At 40.8% G+C, this 18,439-nt stretch overlaps 1 long non-coding RNA gene across 1 annotated transcript; it reads left to right on the plus strand.

Moving 5' to 3' along the window:
- The first annotated feature begins 1,781 nt into the window (after positions 1-1,781).
- LOC147377107 (uncharacterized) lies at positions 1,782-17,699 on the plus strand. The gene is made up of 2 exons (XR_015161337.1): positions 1,782-1,970; positions 16,424-17,699. It is a non-coding gene; the product is annotated as an uncharacterized LOC147377107 (long non-coding RNA).
- The last annotated feature ends 740 nt before the right edge of the window (positions 17,700-18,439 follow it).

The raw sequence follows: 18,439 nt of genomic DNA on the forward strand, positions 1-18,439 counted from the left end.
CTGTCATCACTGGGCTCAGTGCAAAGCTCCCATCACGGGGCGCCTCCTCCCAGGGTCACCAGGAACAGGAGTGCAACAGAGTCAGCAGGGCAGACTTGAGGGACCCGGGTCCCAAGCTCCACCCAGGGTCTCCGCACACGCCCTTGCCCAGGAGGCAGCCACTCCTCCCACACCTGGCTCAGCCCTTTCAGGGACAGCGTCGGCGCAGGCAGTCCCTGTGGGGGCCACATTCCTGGGGCTGGGCAGGGACACAGGTGGTGCTGGCAGGTCGGGATGTAACCTTCCTGCATCGCCTCATTTCTTCCTGGGCTCAATCAATGACTTTTCAACCATTCTCTCCCTCATCGTGTATCTACAAATGATCATGGGCATATACAAGCGTGCACACTGGCACACACATTTTGTTCTTGATCCAGGTGACTTCCAAGGCTGCTGGTCAACCCTGGTGCTGATTTCCTGAAATGGTGGCTCACTCCATGCTTCACCTTGTAAATTTAAAGCATTTTCCCTGGTTCTGCTCTGCTACTTCAGGAGGCAGAGAACCTCTAAGCAGCCTGGAATCTCACCTTTCCAACATCATTTCCAGACAAAATTCACGGAGGACATCTGTGTCCTACGGGAAGTCTAAATTCTCATTCTGCAGATACCTGTCATTTATTTCAGCATTCTGTTTTCCCTTTCTTGTGAAATATTTTATTCCATGTATCTTTCTCTCAGTCTCACCTTTCCTTCAAACCAAGTTAAGAGAGGGACTCTGCTATTTACGGTTGACCTTATCCTGCATTTTGTAAGGTATGCTAAAGGATTTTCTTGCCACTCCTGCCACTGGGTTTTAAAATTAATTTTAAAAGGGAGCAAAATTTCTGAGGTTGTCCTTCCTTGAAGGACATTTTTGTATTCTCTCTGCAGAATGTGCACTGGGGATTGATTGGTCTATAGAAAAAAATTCTTTTGGGGCCTTTGTTTTATTTTCTGGGTTACTTGGGGGATGGGTGACCTGGGAACACAACTAAGCAGAGGAAGTCCTCACTCTCTGAGCTCAATTTACCACATAATCAGTGTGAACAGTGGGTATTCTGAAATGCTGACAACCACGTCTACAAAAATACCCTTCTGCCTCAGGCCAGGCCTGTTCACCTGATGGCCCCTCTTCTTCAGCGTCTAGCATCTTGCTCTCGGCTGCAGAACTTGGTCCCTCAGTGGTTAAAAAGAACACACACGAGGAGTGTGCCTTTCAGAGTGTTCCTTTCACTGCTGTCTAAAACCGAACCTCGCCCTTGAGAAGAAGGCGAAAGGAAGGAGAATACTAGGGATGTGTGAAAACACCTTCGAGTTTGGTCCCCACGTTTCATCCACCTCTCCGGCGGCGAGTCTGGAGTCAGATGGTGAAGGACCCAGAGGAGAGGAGACAGGTATGGAAACACCGGCTGCGAGAGGAACACTCCTCTAGAGCTCTGCTCCACAGAGAGCAGATACTAAACTCCCTGAGAGAGGAGGAAGTGGGAATGGAGAGTGCTGCTATTTCCAGATTTCTGCTGGGGCCTTTCTAGGCTGAAACCGAGACATAGGATGTAAGACATAGATGCTCTGGGTTCATTCCAAAGAAGTGGCAGGACTGTTTACCCATGGAAATCTGACAGGGTTAACGGTGAATCATGTTGATGCTGGTTTGAGGTGGAGGTGGTTTTGTGCCAGCTCTTGCTCTGTCTCCTTCACATGTGTCTCCCATTGCTATCTTCCTGATTTCACATTTGTCAGTCATGGTGTGGGGGAAGGGTGGGGAAGCAGTTGCTTCCAATCACTACCAACTTAAAGCACACAAAACGGAATGCAGACCACTTCAGCCACTGAGCACTGCTTTTATCTGACTATATTGTTGGGTAGAACATATATATAGGGCCACTCCAGGACGGGAGCCAAGACACACATCGTTCAAAGTAACCCCCAGAAAGCCACCACTAGAAATATATGTGAGTATCAATTATATTCTTTTTTCTGTTTTTTTTTTTTTTTTTTTTTAGTTGAAGTATAGTTGGTTTGGGCTTTCCTGGTGGCTCAGACGGTAAAGAATCCACCTGCAATGCGGGATACCTGGGTTTGATCCCTGGGTTGGGAAGATTCCCTGGAGGAGGGCATGGCAACCCACCCAGTATTCTTGCCTGGAAAATCCCCAAGAATAGAGGAGCCCATACAGTCCATGGGGTCACAAAGAGTCGGACACAACTGAGTGACTAAGCACAGTACAGCACAGTTGGTTTACAGTGTTGTGTTAGTTTCTGGTGTACAGCGAAGTGATTTCATTTTATTTATATTTATACATATGTACATATTCTTTTCCATTATAAGATATTGAATATAGTTCCCTGTGCTATACAGTTTACCTATTTTATATATAGTAGTTTGTATCTGCTAATCTCAAACTCCTGATTCTTTCCCCCTTGAGTGTCTTTTTAAAAACAAATGAACTTAAAAAAAAAAAAAAACCCTTCAATTAGTTGGAATTCAACTAACTAGAACTCTTAGCATGCAAGCTATAAAGAAAAGAAAGAAGCAAAAGGATTTTTTAAAGATGAAAATAATAGCTATTTATTGTGTCACTTCTGTGTGCCAGTAAGTTATTTTTCTATAATACATACACCAACCCTGGGGAAACTCTAAGTGTTAAAGAGGTAAGTAACCTAGTCAAGATCAAACCACCATTTGCAATGGCAGAATCAAAATTCAACCCCAGGTTTTATGCTCTTACCTGCTATGCTGTATTTATCTCAGTTTTGTTATTTTTTTTTAAGTCCTAAGTCATGTTGTAGGTAAGAATTTTACACTTGCTAGGGTAATCATTAGTGCTGTTCACCAAATATTTTCAGATTTCCACCTTTGAGACACAGAAAAGGAAAACACTTGGTAGCTCAGACGGTAAGGAGTTTGCCTGCAGTTCTGGAGATCCAGGTTCTAGCCCTGGGTCGGAAAGATCCTCTGGAGAAGGAAATGGCAACCCACTCCAGTATCCTTGCCTGGAGAATTCAATGGACAGAGGAGCCTGGCAAGCTACAGTCCATGGGGTCGCAAAGAGTCGGACACAACTGAGTTACTTCAATTTCTTTTCTTTCCTGGCACCTCCTGTTTGGGTGGGGCCCTGTGACTGATTTAGGCCATTGAGTTGTGAGAGGGAGAAATAGAAGTGATGTGTGTCACCTGTGGATGAAGGCACTTAATCATTGATGGGAGACCTCCTAGAGCTCTCTTTCCTTCCATGAATGGCCACGTTCCAGCTCCAACAGCACGGGTCCTGAAGTGAAGACCTAGCTGCCCCAAAGTCAATGTGTTGGGTGTGCCTGAAATTTGGAGGTCATTTGATGCTGCAGCATAATCTAGCCTACCCTGACTGATACAGTCACAACCTAGGGAGTACAAAGATGTATCTTTATTTCCCTTTAACTGAACTCAGTAAGTCCTTACTTCTACCAATGTAAAAAAAATAATCAAGTCTTGTCCATTCAATCCATTTTTCAATGTAATGCTCAGCTGTGTTTCAAGGAAGAACCACTTGGTCAGCTCTAGCTTCTGTCCATTGTCTTCATTTCCCAATGGGGACTGGAGGGAGTAAATCTAAGTTTTGAATAATGGAGAGAGTAAGAAGTATAGTTACAGGTCCCACAGCAAGAGGTACAGGATGAGACCTTTGCCCTAAGGCTGTCTTCTTATCTGCGGGCCATCACAGCTGTGTAAGCTTCCTCTCGACCTTTGTGGTAGATGTCAAGCACTGTCATGACTGCTGAATGCTAGATAGACCACTTTGCCCCCTCCTCATCCCAACCAATGGAGAAGGCAATGGCAACCCACTCCAGTACTCTTGCCTGGAAAATCCCATGGGTGGAGGAGCCCAGTAGGCTGCAGTCCATGGGGTCGCAAAGAGTCAGACGCAACTGAGCGACTTCACTTTCACTTTTCACTTTCATGCATTGGAGAAGGAAATGGCAACCCACTCCAGTGTTCTTGCCGGGAGAATCCCAGGGACAGGGGAGCCTGGTGGGCTGCCGTCTATGGGGGCACACAGAGTTGGACACGACTGAAGTGACTTAGCAGCAGCAGCATCCCAACCAAAGACCTCTGGGGTCTACTAACCCTCTTATAATATTTCTTGTCCCTCCACACAAATCTTTGGTCCTCAAGACCTTGAAGATGCTGTGAAGTAGTCCCCAAGTAATTCATTCATTTACAGGGACCACTGCTGGCACCATGCCTCATGGCAGGGGCAGGGAGGTTGTTTCATAAGAGTCAGGCCATCCCCCTAGGCTACATCTTCCTGAGCAAGGTACAAGTGCCTACGTCTCTCAGGCCCTATCCCCCTCAACTCTCTGAGGTTTCCATCAGTCTTGTTCTACACCCAGCTTCTGAGATTAAACCCAAGGAGAGGGAAGTGGGGTTAGTGGTCAGAGCTCTGAACCTTCCCACAAGGAAGCTCATCAACATTGCCCTCTCTTGCTCTCCTTTCCCAATTCTCTTGTCCCTCTTCCTTTGGGATGGAAAACTATCTCTTCCGTCAGTGCTATTCAGAGTGCTGATTTGCAATAAGAAAGGACATTGTGCCAGCTCATAAATCCACACGTTGCTTCCTTCGTCAAGACAGTTTGGCTACCAAAAGCAAAAGTGCCAACTGAACTAAACAGTGTTCATTGTAATAAAGTTGATTTACATTCTGTTATGAGCTCCTTATCTCAGTAATAAACGGTTCTCAGGAGGCAGTCTATTTTGCTGTGCATTCCTCCCTATTCTGTGATTTGTGGATAAATGTTATGCCCAGTTTCCTTCCGGAGTTGGCTTTTGATGTTCAAAGCCAGCTTTTGGAATTTAAAAAACTTTCCACTCTCTGGAACCTAGTCTTTTAAGATTATTATTTCAGCTATGAGTTTAAAACAACCCCATTCAACCATCCAATTGATGTCTTTGTTCCATTCTGTATCTGCCCTCATCCTGAGAATAGCTTTTTAAAAATCATTGCTGAGAGACTGCTGGGAAAAAGCTAATTTTTCTAACTTGGGCTGTTGAACTTTTTAACTGTATTTCCTCTCTTCCCCATGAGTTTTAAAGTAAATACTCTATAAATGAGAATTCATTCTCTGAGTATTCAGATTAATCAAAATTTGCCTAGCATTTTTAACTGTTAGTCATTTTCAAAAATTTTCATTGAACTATAGTTGATTAACAATGTTGTGTTAGTTTCAGGTATACAGCAAAGTGATTCCATTATACACACACATATATATGTATTTTTTTTTTTCAGATTCTTCTCCATTGCAGGTTATTACAATATACTGAGTACAGTTCCCAGTGCTATGAAGTAGGTCCTTTTGGGTTATCTATTTTATGTTTAGTAGTGTATATATTTTGGTCCCAAATTCCTAATTTATCCTTCCCCCCACCCTCCTTTAGACTGTTAGTCATTTTGAATCTGTTATCTTCTAACAACATAGCCAGAAAGTTGTCTGACTTATACGATGTTTAATGTGTAATTATTACATGATGTATAATGTGCAAATGTGTAATGATATGAGTAAGTGCTTCTGATGACACGGACAGAAAAAAAGAGAATTACAATATTGAGTTTCAGTGTGAGAATAACTTCAAAAATAGCCCCCCAAAGACTAGCTAAAACCAATAGAAAGATATATGTCTATTCATATTTGTAATTTATATACTATTCTTTAATAGAGAAAATAATTTTGTTTTATTTTTAAGAGAGTCAATTTCCCAATTGACTTCTAACTTGAACAATATTTACTCATAGTTTTATGTTTTGCCTTACATTGTTCTTTAGATGGTTTATCTCCTCATCTTCTTTTACAAGTATCTTTTCTGCAATATTTGAATAACCTTTGAAGGTCAGTAAGTTCTTCAATTGTGGTACGTTATCATCATCAACCCATTTAAGATCCATTGAAGACCTGTCTCCTTATACCTGAGTGTCATTCCAACCCAGCTCCCAGATACCCATATTTGCCACATGTCTAGGAATATGTGTGTATACCCATATGCTGCGTATACAATGCTGATCTCTGTGTAAATGTGCTTCCACTGCAATTCTGTGCTATGCAGTCTCTTAATTTGCGCATCCAATACTGTGTTTTGAAGATTTATCCCATTATTAAACACATCTTTAAAAAATACATATTTTATTGAGGTACAGTTGACTTACAATGTTGTGTTAATTCTGCTATACAGCAAAGTGATTCAGTTATACATGTATACATCCTTTTTCATATTCTTTTTCATTAAGGTCTATCACAGGGTATTGAATATAGTTCCCTGTGCTATACAATAGGATCTTCAATCACCACTATCTAATACAGAACACTTTCATCACTCCAAAGAAACACCAGACCTACTATATAGTACAGGGAACTCAATACTCTGTAACGGCCTATAGGAAAAGAATCTAAAAAAGAGTAGGAATATGTATACACATAACTGATTCACTTTACTGTACACCTGAAACTAACACAATATTGTAAATCAACTATACATCAATAAAAATTTTTAAAAAGGACTTCCATGGTGGTACAATGGATAAGAATCGCCTTCCAGTGCAGGGAGTGACAGTTCCATTCCTGATGGGGAGCTAAGTAAGGTCCCACATGCCTCATGGTTAAAAACTCATGAGGTAATATGGGTTATTGTAACAAATTCAATAAAGCCTTAAAAAAAAATTGGGCATCTCAGCAAGAGAAAGGGGAAAAGGAGAGAAAAGATTTGGTAGAGAATAGGAAATTTCTGTATTTTTGTACTGTTTCAGAAAACTAGAATTCTCTGCCAACCAGAAATGCTTCTCCCCACTTTTCCTGTGCCCACACATCTAGATCTGAATACTTTCATAAGCCCTGAAAACTCAGCACACATATGGCCAGTGTTGAACAAAGGACAATGAATAAATGAAGGTCACCCCCTTGTTCTTTCCCTCTGCTTTCTGGCTCTCTAACTTGACCGGCTCCCCCCTGGGCCATCCTGGTCTTCCTCTGTACGATTCAAGTGGCTGAGTAGGCAGCAGTGGAGAGGGCTGCAGAAGAGGTCAGCAGTGAAGCTTAATTACAAGTCAACATCATTTCTTTGGGATTGCTGTGGGAAGGAAGTGCAGTTAAGATCAGTGAAAGTGCTCAGAGGAGCTTGGAAGACAGCCTATCGGCCAATTTAGGATAAGCTTTTATTGTCACTGCTATTAGTAAAACAGATGTTCTCAAAGAATTCCTCCAACCAGTGACAGGACTTGGAAAACTGCTGTCCCTTTATTGGCTGCTGAAGCCAAATAAAAATCAAATTAGAGTTTAATTCACCTCATTATTTTCTTCATGGCAGCTCTCCTTGGCCAGCCTTGAGGCAGAGCCAACTATTTCACCCTCCATGGCATATATCACCTGCAGCCTGAAGCTCCCAGAGGTCAGCCGCCCCTTTTCCCTCACCCAGAGTCCCATGTGGGTGGTATTTTTTTTAATACATATATTTTATTGAAATATAGTTGACTTACAATGTTTCAGGTACACAACAAGGTGATTCAGTTATACAAATACACATATATTATTTTTGAAATTATTTTCCACATATTTTATTACAAGATATTGACTATAGTTTGCTACAGAATACAGCAAACCTTTGTTGCTTGTTGCATATCTTGTGCATATTTTTTAATTAGAAATCTAACATTTTATTCATACTAAGTCAAACAAGTGGAATCAAAATGCCACAGTTCTTTTAGTTAGGCAAAAATTCATAAGTTTTCCAAAATATATATATTATGCTGCTGCTGCTTATACACATATATAAATATATATAGTATGCATATTATATCTATGGCAAATAGATTGGGAAACAATGGAAACAGTGACAGACTTTATTTTCTTCAGCTCCAAAATCACTGCTATGGTGACTGCAACCATGAAATTAAAAGACACTTGCTCCTTGGAAGATAAGCTTTGACAAACCCAGTGCATTAAAAAGCAGAGACATTACTTTACCGAAAAGGTCCATACATTCAATGCTATGGTTTTTCCAGTAGTCATGTATGGATGTGAGGGTTGGACCATAAAGCAGGCTGAGCATTGAAGAATTAATGCTTTTGAAATGTGGTGTTGGAGAAAACTCGAGAGTCCCTTGGACTGCAAGGAGATCAAACCAGTCAATCCTAAAGGAAATCAACCCTGAATATTCATTGGAAGGACCGATGCTGAAGCTGAAGCTCCAATACTTATGCCACCTGATGCAAAGAGCCGACTCACTGGAAAAGATCCTGATGTTAATAAAGATTGAAGGCAGGAGGAGAAGGGGACAACAGAGGACAAGATTTTTGAATGACATCACTGACTCAGTGGACATGAGTTTGAGCAAGCTCTGGGAGACAGTGAAGGACAGGGAGGCCTGATGCCCTGCAGTCCATGGGGTCACAGTCAGACACAACTGAGCAACTGAACAGCAGCAATACAAAAGCTTTTCTATTACACTTGATAAAAGCTTGAGAAAGAACATCAAAGAAGAGAAGAGATGGAGAAATTGGAAAACATAAACTAAAATGAAATGGGAGCACTGAATATGAAATAGAAAAAGTGAAGCAAACTAGATAAAAGTAAAGGATCATCATACAGTGGCTGCTCATCAGAAACATATCTGGAGCTCTGGAGCAAAAAAGCTATACTGAATATTTATATTTTTCCAAAACTTTCAAGAGAATTCTGATATGCATCTAGATTTAAAAAGTGATTACAGGTTTTTCTATTTGATCCTAATTTTGGTGATATAGAGTTATATTATTTTTCTGTTGACCAATCATGATACAGTGGTATCAAGTTGAGTAGTAGTTACATAATCACAATAGTAAAAAATGTTTATCAGTTTTCATAATCAATAGCCAAACAAAAAATAACACACAATTAAAATTGCAAGCCATAATAGGAACATGATTAACTTAACAATATAAAATAATTACATACGGCTTGGGGGTCAAGCAGAGTGATGTGGTAAGTGGAAGTGCATGCATGCACATATTTTCATCCACCCAGCCATTCATTCTATGTCTTTTGGTTGGTGCAGTTAAACCATTTATATTTAAAGTAATTATCGATATGTATGATTCTATTACCATTTTCTAAATTGTTTTGGGTTTATTTTCTACAGGTAGGGCTTTTCCTTCTCTTGTGTTTCCTGCCTAGAGAAGTTCCTTTAGCATTTGTTGTAAAACTGGTTTGGTGGTGCTGAATTAACTTTTGCTTGTCTGGAAAGCTTTTGATTTCTCCATCAAATCTGAAGGCGAGTCTTGCTGGGCAGAGTATTCTTGGTTGTAGTTTCTTCCCTTTCATCACTTTAAATATGTCATGCCATTCCCTTCTGACTTGTAGAGTTTCTGTTGAGAAATCAGCTGATAGCCTGATGGCCATTCTCTTATATGTTATTTGTCTCTTTATCCTTCTTGCTTTTAATATTTTATCTCTGTCTTTCATTTTTGTCAGTTTGATTGCTATGTCTCGGTATGTTCCTCCTTTGGTTTAGCCTGCCTGGGACTCTGTGATTCCTGAACTTGGTTGACTATTTCCTCTCCCATGTTCTGTAAGTTTTCAGCTATTATCTCTTCAAATATTTTCTTAGGTCCTTTCTCTCTGTCTTCTCCTCCTGGTACTGTTACAATGTGAATGTTGGTGCATTTAGTGTTGTCCCAGAGATCTCTCAGGGTGTCTTCATTTCTTCTCATTTTTTCCCCCAATTTTCTGTTGTGTGGCAGTGATTTCCACCATTCTGTCCTCCAGGTCATTTATCTGTTCTTCTGCCTCGGTTATTCTGCTTTGGATTCCTTCTAGTATATTATTGCTCTCTATTTGTTCTTTAGTTCTTGCAGGTCTTTGGTAAACATTTCTTGCATCTTCTCAATCTTTGCCTCCATTCTTTTCCTGAGATCTTGGATCATCTTTACTATCATTATTCTGAATTCTTTTTCTGAAATGTTGCCAATCTCTACTTCCTTTACTTGTTTTTCTGGGGCTTTACCTTGTCCCTTCATCAGGAACATAATTTTCTGCTTTTTCATCATGATTAGCTTTCTGTAATATGGTTTTTGTTATAGTTGCTGTGGGATTGTGGTTCTTCTTGCTTCTTCTGTCTGACCTCTGATGGATGTGGCCAAGAGGTTTTTAAGCTTCCTGATGGGAGGGACTGGTGGTGGGAAAAACTTGCTCTGGTGGGGAGGGCCTTGCTCAGTGTAGCTTCAATCCAATTATCCGCTGATGGATGGGGTTGTACTCCCTCCCTGGTAGTTGTTTGGCCTGAGGTGACCAAGTCCTGGGGTCTATGGGCTCTATGGTAGGGTTAATGGTGAACTCCAAGAGGGTTTACACCAAGAGGGACCTTCCAGTGCCCCCATACCTGTAGTGAGCCCCTGCCAACCCACACCTCCACAGAAGGCCCTCCAACACTAGAAGGCATTTTTGGTTCAGTTGCCTATGGGGTCACTGCTCCTCTTCTCTGGGTCTTGGTGCACACAAAATTTTGTTTGTGCCCTCCAAGACCAGAATCTTAGTTTCCCCCAGTACTCTGGAAGTCCTATAATCAAATCCTGCTGGCCTGCAGGCCAGATTCCCTGGGGATTCCCAGTCCCTTTGTCGCATCCCCAGGCTGGGAAGCCTGATGTGGGTTCAGAACCTTCACCACAGTGGGCGAACCTCTTTGGTATTGTTCTCCAGTTTGTGGGTCACCCAGCCAGGGGGTACGGGATTTGATTTTATTGTGATTGTGCCCCTCCTACTGTCTCGCTGTGTATTCTTCTTTGTCTTTGGATGTGGGTTTTTTGTTGTTGTTGTTTTTGGTGGCTTCCAGCATCCTCCTGTTGATGGTTGTTCAACAGCTAGGTGCTATTTTGGTGCTCTCAGAGGAGGAAATGAGCACAGGCCCTTCTACTCCACCATCTGGAATCGGAAGTCCTGTGGGTGGTATTTGCAGCTGGGGAAAGGACCACAGCTCAGGCTAAGATGGAAGAATATCAGAAACTGCTAGATGATACCAGAGGTCCCCTCCTTCCTCTTCTGCCTGAGGTCTTCATGGCAACTATGGGAAACTACAAAGTATTCCAGCTCTATAATCTAGGCCACACATTTCCCCAGGCTCCCAAGGGGTTCTGGACTATAAACACAATAAGGCCTATAACTACACATACCATGTTTCTTCTTATACTTTTTATACCTAAGATTTGTTACTCAGTCGCTAAGCTGTGTCTGATTCTTTGGGACGCCATGGAATGTATCCCACCAGGCTCCTCTGTCCATTTGGTTTTCCAGGAAAGAATACTAGAGTGGGTTGCCATTTCCTTCTCGAGGGGATCTTCCTGACCCAGAGGTTGAATCCATGTCTTCTGCTTTAGTAGCAGATACTTTACCACTGAGCCACCACAGAAGCCCACCTGGGATAACGGGGGCTCTGTTAATAGTTCACACATTTATTGAATAAATTTTCTTATTCAACTAATACATGAATGAGTGAATGAACAAATGAAGTCATTTTCTAGCTGTTTTCTTTTTTAATTTACTTTTGTACCTTTGGCTGCACTGCATCTTTGTTGCTGTGGGGGTTTCTCTAGTTGTGGTGAGTGGGGGCTACGCTCTAGTTCTTGTGCATGGGCTTCTCATTACCAGAACTTCTTTTGCTGTGGAGCCTGACTCTAGGGCAGGAGAGCTTCAGTAGTTGTGATGCACGGGCTGAGTTGCCCTGAAGCATGTGGGATCTTCCCAGTGTAGGGATCCAACCCACATCTCCTGTGGATTCTTAACCGCTGGACCACCAGGGGAGTCTGTTTATCTAAGACTCTCAGGGCACCATTCTGACTCTGGCAGATGATTCTGGCATGTACTGGGAATTAACAGCTCACCACTGACTACATACATTCAGCATTGGGTTTTGCCATCTGAAGTGCATCAAACACTCTATGAGAGAAAACCAGTGACCTCTTCATCTCAATCAGACAAAACACAAAGACAAGGAGAAGCTTATAATATAGCCAGGATGTAAATGAACACAAGCACAAAGAATAGTCTTCAAAGTTGAGAAGAGCCTCAAGAAAAGCTGTTGCAGTGGCTGCAATATGAATGGTAAAGCCCAGGCAGGGCTCCAAATTCCACTCAGAAATTAGCCCCTTCATTCACTTAGCTGTTCATGTACCATTCCTGTACTTGAACAGTGGCCTGGACCATGCAGAGATGAATGAAGTTAGAAGTTTGCCTGCTAATTGTGGAGGCCATGTGGAAATGAATTTTTCACCCTACAATGTGGTGAGAACAACAGCAGAGACATAAACTGCAGATGATACAAAGGTGGTGGTAGAGAGATGGGAATGGCATGACTCAGTGTGGGTTTTTATTTTTGAAGTATCATTGCTTTATAATGCACTAATTTCTATTACACAGCAAAGTGATTCAGATATATATATATATATATATATATATATATACTTTTTCATATTCTCTTCCATTGCAGAATATTGAATATTGTTCCCTGTGCTATACAGTAGGACCTTGTTGTTTATCCATAATAGTTTCCATCTGCTAATTCCAAACTCCCCCACCGCCCTCCCACTTGGCAGTCACAAGTCTTTTCTCTATATCTGTGAGTCTGTTTTTGTTTCATAGATAGACTCACTTATATCATATTTTACATTCTATGTATAAGTGATATCACATAATATTTGTCTTTGACTGACTTAGTATGATAATCTCTAGGTCCACAAAAGTTGCTTTGCTGCAAGTGCCAGTATTCCATTCTTTTTTGGGGCCGAGTAATAGTCCACTGTGTGCATGTACCACATCTTTATCCGTTCCTCCATTGACGGACAATTGTTTTCAGGTGGTTTTCATGTCTTGGCTGTTGTAGATAGTGCTACAGTGAACATTAAAGTGCATGTATCTTTTTGAATTCTAGTTTTCTCTGGATATACACCCAGGAGTAGGATGGCAGGATTATATGGCTACTCTAGTTCTTTGAGGAACCTCCCTACTGTTTTCCATAGTGGCAGTGGAGACAGGAGAGAGGAGAGGAACTTAGGAATATGAGGATGGAAAAGAGGAAACAAATTAGAGAGACTGTTTCAATCCATCTTCAGTCTCTGTCTAAGGCAGATACTACCTCCACCAGGCATTTCTTATCTTAAGAGTCTTAAACTTCATATTTATGGCAATGTTTATCTTTGTACATATGAATGAGAATTTTCTTTAAAGGTCAAGAGGTTCAGTCATTGCCTATCTTTTGACATAGGTTAAAGAGAAGAGTATGTGGAAATCATGCTACTGTTAAGAGAGATTTTTTTTACTTTGTTTTAAAAAACATAATGCATGTCCTGAAAACTAATACAAGCTGAACAATTTCTATTTCCTCTATCACAGAAGTAGAGAGTTAAGCATTCTGATTTTAATTCATGAACTAGGAAGTCTTACCTGGCAGATCCTGGTGAGTTTTCAGCTTGACTGCTGACAGACAGAGAAATGTGTTTTTACAATCCCTCTCTCTCCATCCCATGTCCTGCTGCCCGTATTCCTCAAAGTTGGCAGGAGACACTGACAGAAAGTCTTCACCCCATGGTTTGAGGAGCTGAGGTTTGTTCCAGTGGTGGCCCAGAACTGGGGAAGGGCTTTCTCAGCAGTGTGCCCTGGTCACATGGCCGCTACATGTGGCCTGAGTGTCACTCACTGAGGCAGAGTGAGTGAGTGACTTTGTACACTTCTCCCCCACCATAAAAAAGAATTAAAAAAAATGATTTTCTGGGTAAGATTGGGCATACTCCAGGAAGTATGCTAGATAAGACTGTCAAGAGGGAGAAAATCAGGGATGGAAAAGGAGGAAAAGTTGGAGGAAAGATTAGAGAAAGGGGAAGAGGAAAAGGCTGAAGAAATTGGTAAAGCAAAGAGTTTTTAAAAAAGGGATAACTATAGTACTGACTTTTAAGGTTGTGAGAATTAAAAATATTACCCCAACCTAGCTTTCTAGTTTCATCTCCTTTCTTTCATTTATTTATTTTTATTTTTTTATTATTATTATTATTATTTTTTTGGCTGCACCTTGAGGCAGGCAGGATCTTAGTTCCCAGACCAGGGATTGGACCTGTTCCCACTGCAGTGAAAGCATGGAGTCTTAACCACTTGACCTCCAGCAAGTTCCTGATGTGAGAAGTAAAGACTGTTCCTAAAGGTCTTTTCACTTGTTGCCTCTACCAAAAACTCTCTCCTCAGTGTTCTTAATTTCTCATTTCATTTCAAAGATCACCTCACAGCAGGACTGTTCTTGATGTCCTTATATAAAGTCCCCTCCCTTATCTTACTCTCTAATTGCTAACCAGCAATTATTACCATCTGCCATATTATGTATTTATTGGTTTGTTTTCCTTTCCTCAAAAGAACTGTAAATTTCCCCAGCACAAGGACTTCTTCTTTTCTTCTTCTTTTTTTTAAATTGCTATAAATTTTTATCACATCTCAACTTCAAAAACAAAGGAAGCTTAAGCATTTCCAAAACTAATTATTGCAGAGTAAGAGCAATATTTTATGAGAAACAACATTTTTCATAAGATTATTTCACTTAACTAATAGAAACATCTGAAACTCTTTGTTCTACTTTTTTTTAAACTCATCTGTGATTAACTCAGCTCTGCCTAGGGCATTTATATAACAAAGATCTTGGAAATTATTGAAGTATATTGCCTGCCTTTTTACTTTTTTCATTAAGACATAACTGGCATGCAATATTATATTAGTTTCATGTGTACAACAATGATTCAATATTGTATAATTGTGAAATGATCACCACAATAAATAGTTCACATCCCTCACCACACATAGTTACAAATTTTTTTTACTTGTGATGAAACTTTTACTCTCTTCAGTTCAGTTCAGTTCAGTTCTGTCGCTCAGTTGTGTCCGACTCTTTGCTGTCTTAGCAACTTTCAAATATTCAGCACAATATTATTAACTATAGTCACCATGCTGTACATTTCCATGACTTAATATTTTATAACTGTAAGTTTGTACCTTTGACCCCCTTCATCTATTTTGCCTACCCCATTATACTCTGCCTTGGGCAACCTCCAGTCTATTCTCTGCAGCTCTGATGAATTCAGTTTTTTGTTTGTTTGTTTGTTAAGATTCCGCATGTAAGTGAGATCATACAGTATCTGTCTTTCTCTGACTTATTTCACTTAGCCTAATGCCCTCAAAGCCCACCCATGTTGTTGCAAATGGCATGATTTTGTCCTGTTCACTGGCTGAAAAACATTCTATTGATCCACATCTTCTTGATCCATTCATCTAACCAATGGACACAGGTTTTTCCATATCCTGGCTATTGTAAATAATGCTACAATAAACATGGAGATGTGTATCTTTTTGAGCTAGTGTTTTCATTTTCTTTGAATAAATATCCAGAAGTAAAATGACTGGATCATATAGTGGTTCTATTTTTTGTTTTTTGAGGCGTGTCCACGCTGTTCTCCATAGTGACTGTACCAATTTACATTCCCACCAAAGAGCACAGTTTCCCTTTTCTCCACATCCTTGCAACAGTCGTTATTTTTTGACTTTTTGATAATAACCATTCTAATGGATGTGAGGTGATATCTCACTGTGGTTTTGATTTGCATTTCCCTGATAATTAGTGATGTTAAGCACCTTTTATGCACCTATTGACCATCTATATGCCTTCTTTGGGAAAATATCCATTCAGAACTTCTGACCATTTTTTAAAGTGTTTGATTTTTATGCTTTTGAATTGTCTAATTTTAAAACTATTTTGCATATCAACCCCTTATCTGATTTGCAAATATTTTCTCCCATTCACTAGGTTGTCTTTTCATTTTGTTGAGATTTCCTTTGCTGTGCAGAAGGCTTTAAGTTTGATATTATCCCAGTTATTTATTTTTGCTTGTGGTATCAGATTCAAAAAAAATCATCTTCAAGATTGATGTCATAGATCTTATTGCCCACATTTTCTTCTAGGTGTTTTATGGTTTCAGATCTTACACTCAAGTTTTAATTCATTTTAATTTTCATGTATAGTATGAGATAATGGTCCAGTTGCTATCTTTTACATGTGGCTATCCAGTTTTCCTAACACCATTTATTGAAGAGATTATTTGCATAGGGACGTTTTTCAATTTCATTCCTTGCTCTTGATATTTTCCAAGCATCTAGAACAGTACCTGGCACATTATTGATGTTCAATAAACATTTGTTGAATGAATGAATGGGAGATGTCTAGGGACTCTCTAAGAAAATAAAAAAATCTTCCCCTTTCACCCAATCTCAACGTTTCTGAGAAAAACGAGAATTTTTATTTAAAATCATTATCTCCTGGAAATAAATTGTTTTTATTTGTTTACAATTTGATCCTTATCCTCTTTTACATAACTTTTTCCTACCAGCGCCCCAACCCTTACAAAGGAGAGAGAGAGAGAATTCACAGAGTGTATGTGCCATCAAAGGAACCCCTCTCTCTTTCATGGCCATCATTTTGGGACAAACCTTAAGTCTGCCAAGCAAGGACAATGATGATTTCTTTCCTACCTCCCAGAAGTGGACAAGGATGAATTCAGTGATAAAGGGAAGACCATGATGTAAGGCAGAGCTCACATCAAAGAGACTCTAGGGGATGTCATTTCCTCTCTTCTTCCCAAAGCTTCTGTTAAAATCTCCAGGATTTTGTTTCGGAGTTGGGACAGCTTTAAAGAATAGAAACCCTGAGTTACTATGACTTCCACAGGATTTCACTCTGTCTACTGGTATGAGACACAATGGAGGGGCTCCACGGATCTACATTTGACTCGGAGTCTTGGGGAGGGGGGCAGTTAGAAAGGAGGACTATCTGATGTAATGGGGTTTCAGTAGGCTTTGGGGTGGCTTTGGGCCACAACTTTAAGCAATTTAGGCAGGAAAAGTTGGAGAAACTGATGAAAAGAAACTGCAGAAAAAAGAAGAGTGGAGAGAGATACAAAACTGAGAATGAAGGCGAAGAGAAACAAAGGTAACTCATTTTATCTTTAATGCAAGCTAAGCTCACCTGCTGCCCTGTCTACAGGGGCCAAGGGGTATCTTCAGCTTAGTTTTGGTCAGCTTAGGCCAGTGATCTTCAAGTTGACCCTTGCAGCCACCTTCAATCACTTGATGGAATTTCTTCCCAGCATACCATATGTTAGTATAAAAAATTTGTTTTATAAAGGATTTGTCTAAATTTTTCCCCAGGTTCTTGGCATGGGGCTTTTCATACCCTTGGGATTTCCAGAGTGATAGAAGTATCTTTGTTATTCATGAGCCCCATGGATCATTGTGCTGTCATTATGTTAATGAGGTGACTCATCCTGGCCCCTAAATAACTTCTGAGTGGGAGATGGTCACTGGGACGACTGTGATTAGAGGGTTAGGTATTTGAGCCAACTCAACCTCCAGAGAGGGAAGGGGGACAGGAGATTGAGTTTAATCATGGGGCCAGTGATTTAACCAGCTATGCATGTATGATGGAACTTTGGACACCAAAGCTGAGGGGAGCTTCCAGGTTGGTGAACACTTTGATATACACAGAGAGTGATGCACCCTCTTTCCATAAGAAGAGTACATGGGATCTTCCCAGACCTCAGCCTGTGTTTCTCTTCATTTGGCTGTTTCTGGTCTGTATCATTTATAATAAAACTGAACTTGGAATGTAGCACTTTCCTGAGTTCTGTCAGACATTCCAGCAAATTATGGAACCTGCAGGCATCACAAGAACTCCTGAGTTTACAGCCAATCAGCCAGAAGTACAGGTGGCTGAGGATCCCTTAAATTTGTGCTGGTATCTGTAGTGGGGGCAGTCTCGTAGGTGACTATACCCCTAATTTTGGGCATCTATGCTAACTCTGGTATAACTGAATTGCAATACAACACAGGGTGTCAAGGGCTTCCTGTGGCTCTGTGGTAAAGAATCTTTCTGCCAATGCAAGAGACGCGAGTTCGATCCCTGGGTCAGGAGGATCCCCTGGAGAAGGAAATGATAACCCACTTCAGTTTCTTGCCTGGGAAATCCAAAGGACAGAGGAGCCTTGTGGGCTACGGTCCATGCGGTCAAAAAAGAGTCAGAGAGGACTAAGCAGCTAAATAACAACAACCCGATGTCAGAATACTAATTCAACTTAGCAGAAATGTCAGTATTTTGGTGAAAACTTTTTTGACTTCCCCCAAGTTAGGTGCTCCCTCCCTGTTCTTTCATAGCAATATGCTGAGGCTTCTATCACACCACACACCATACTTTTGCACACACACAATTTTTCTGTAAGAAGTCTCTGTCCGCCTCCCATCTAGGCTTCGCAGAGCAGGCCTGTGCACTGTCCCTCTGTATCCCCAGCATGTAGCACCACGCCTGCACACAGGCTCAGTGAATGTTAGCAGAGCAAATGGGTCATGAATAC

This window comes from Bos grunniens, chromosome 3, assembly GCF_055505025.1.
Source record: "Bos grunniens cultivar Pamir isolate PY7600 chromosome 3, Bosgru_T2T1.0, whole genome shotgun sequence".
NCBI classification, from domain to species: Eukaryota; Metazoa; Chordata; class Mammalia; order Artiodactyla; family Bovidae; genus Bos; species Bos grunniens.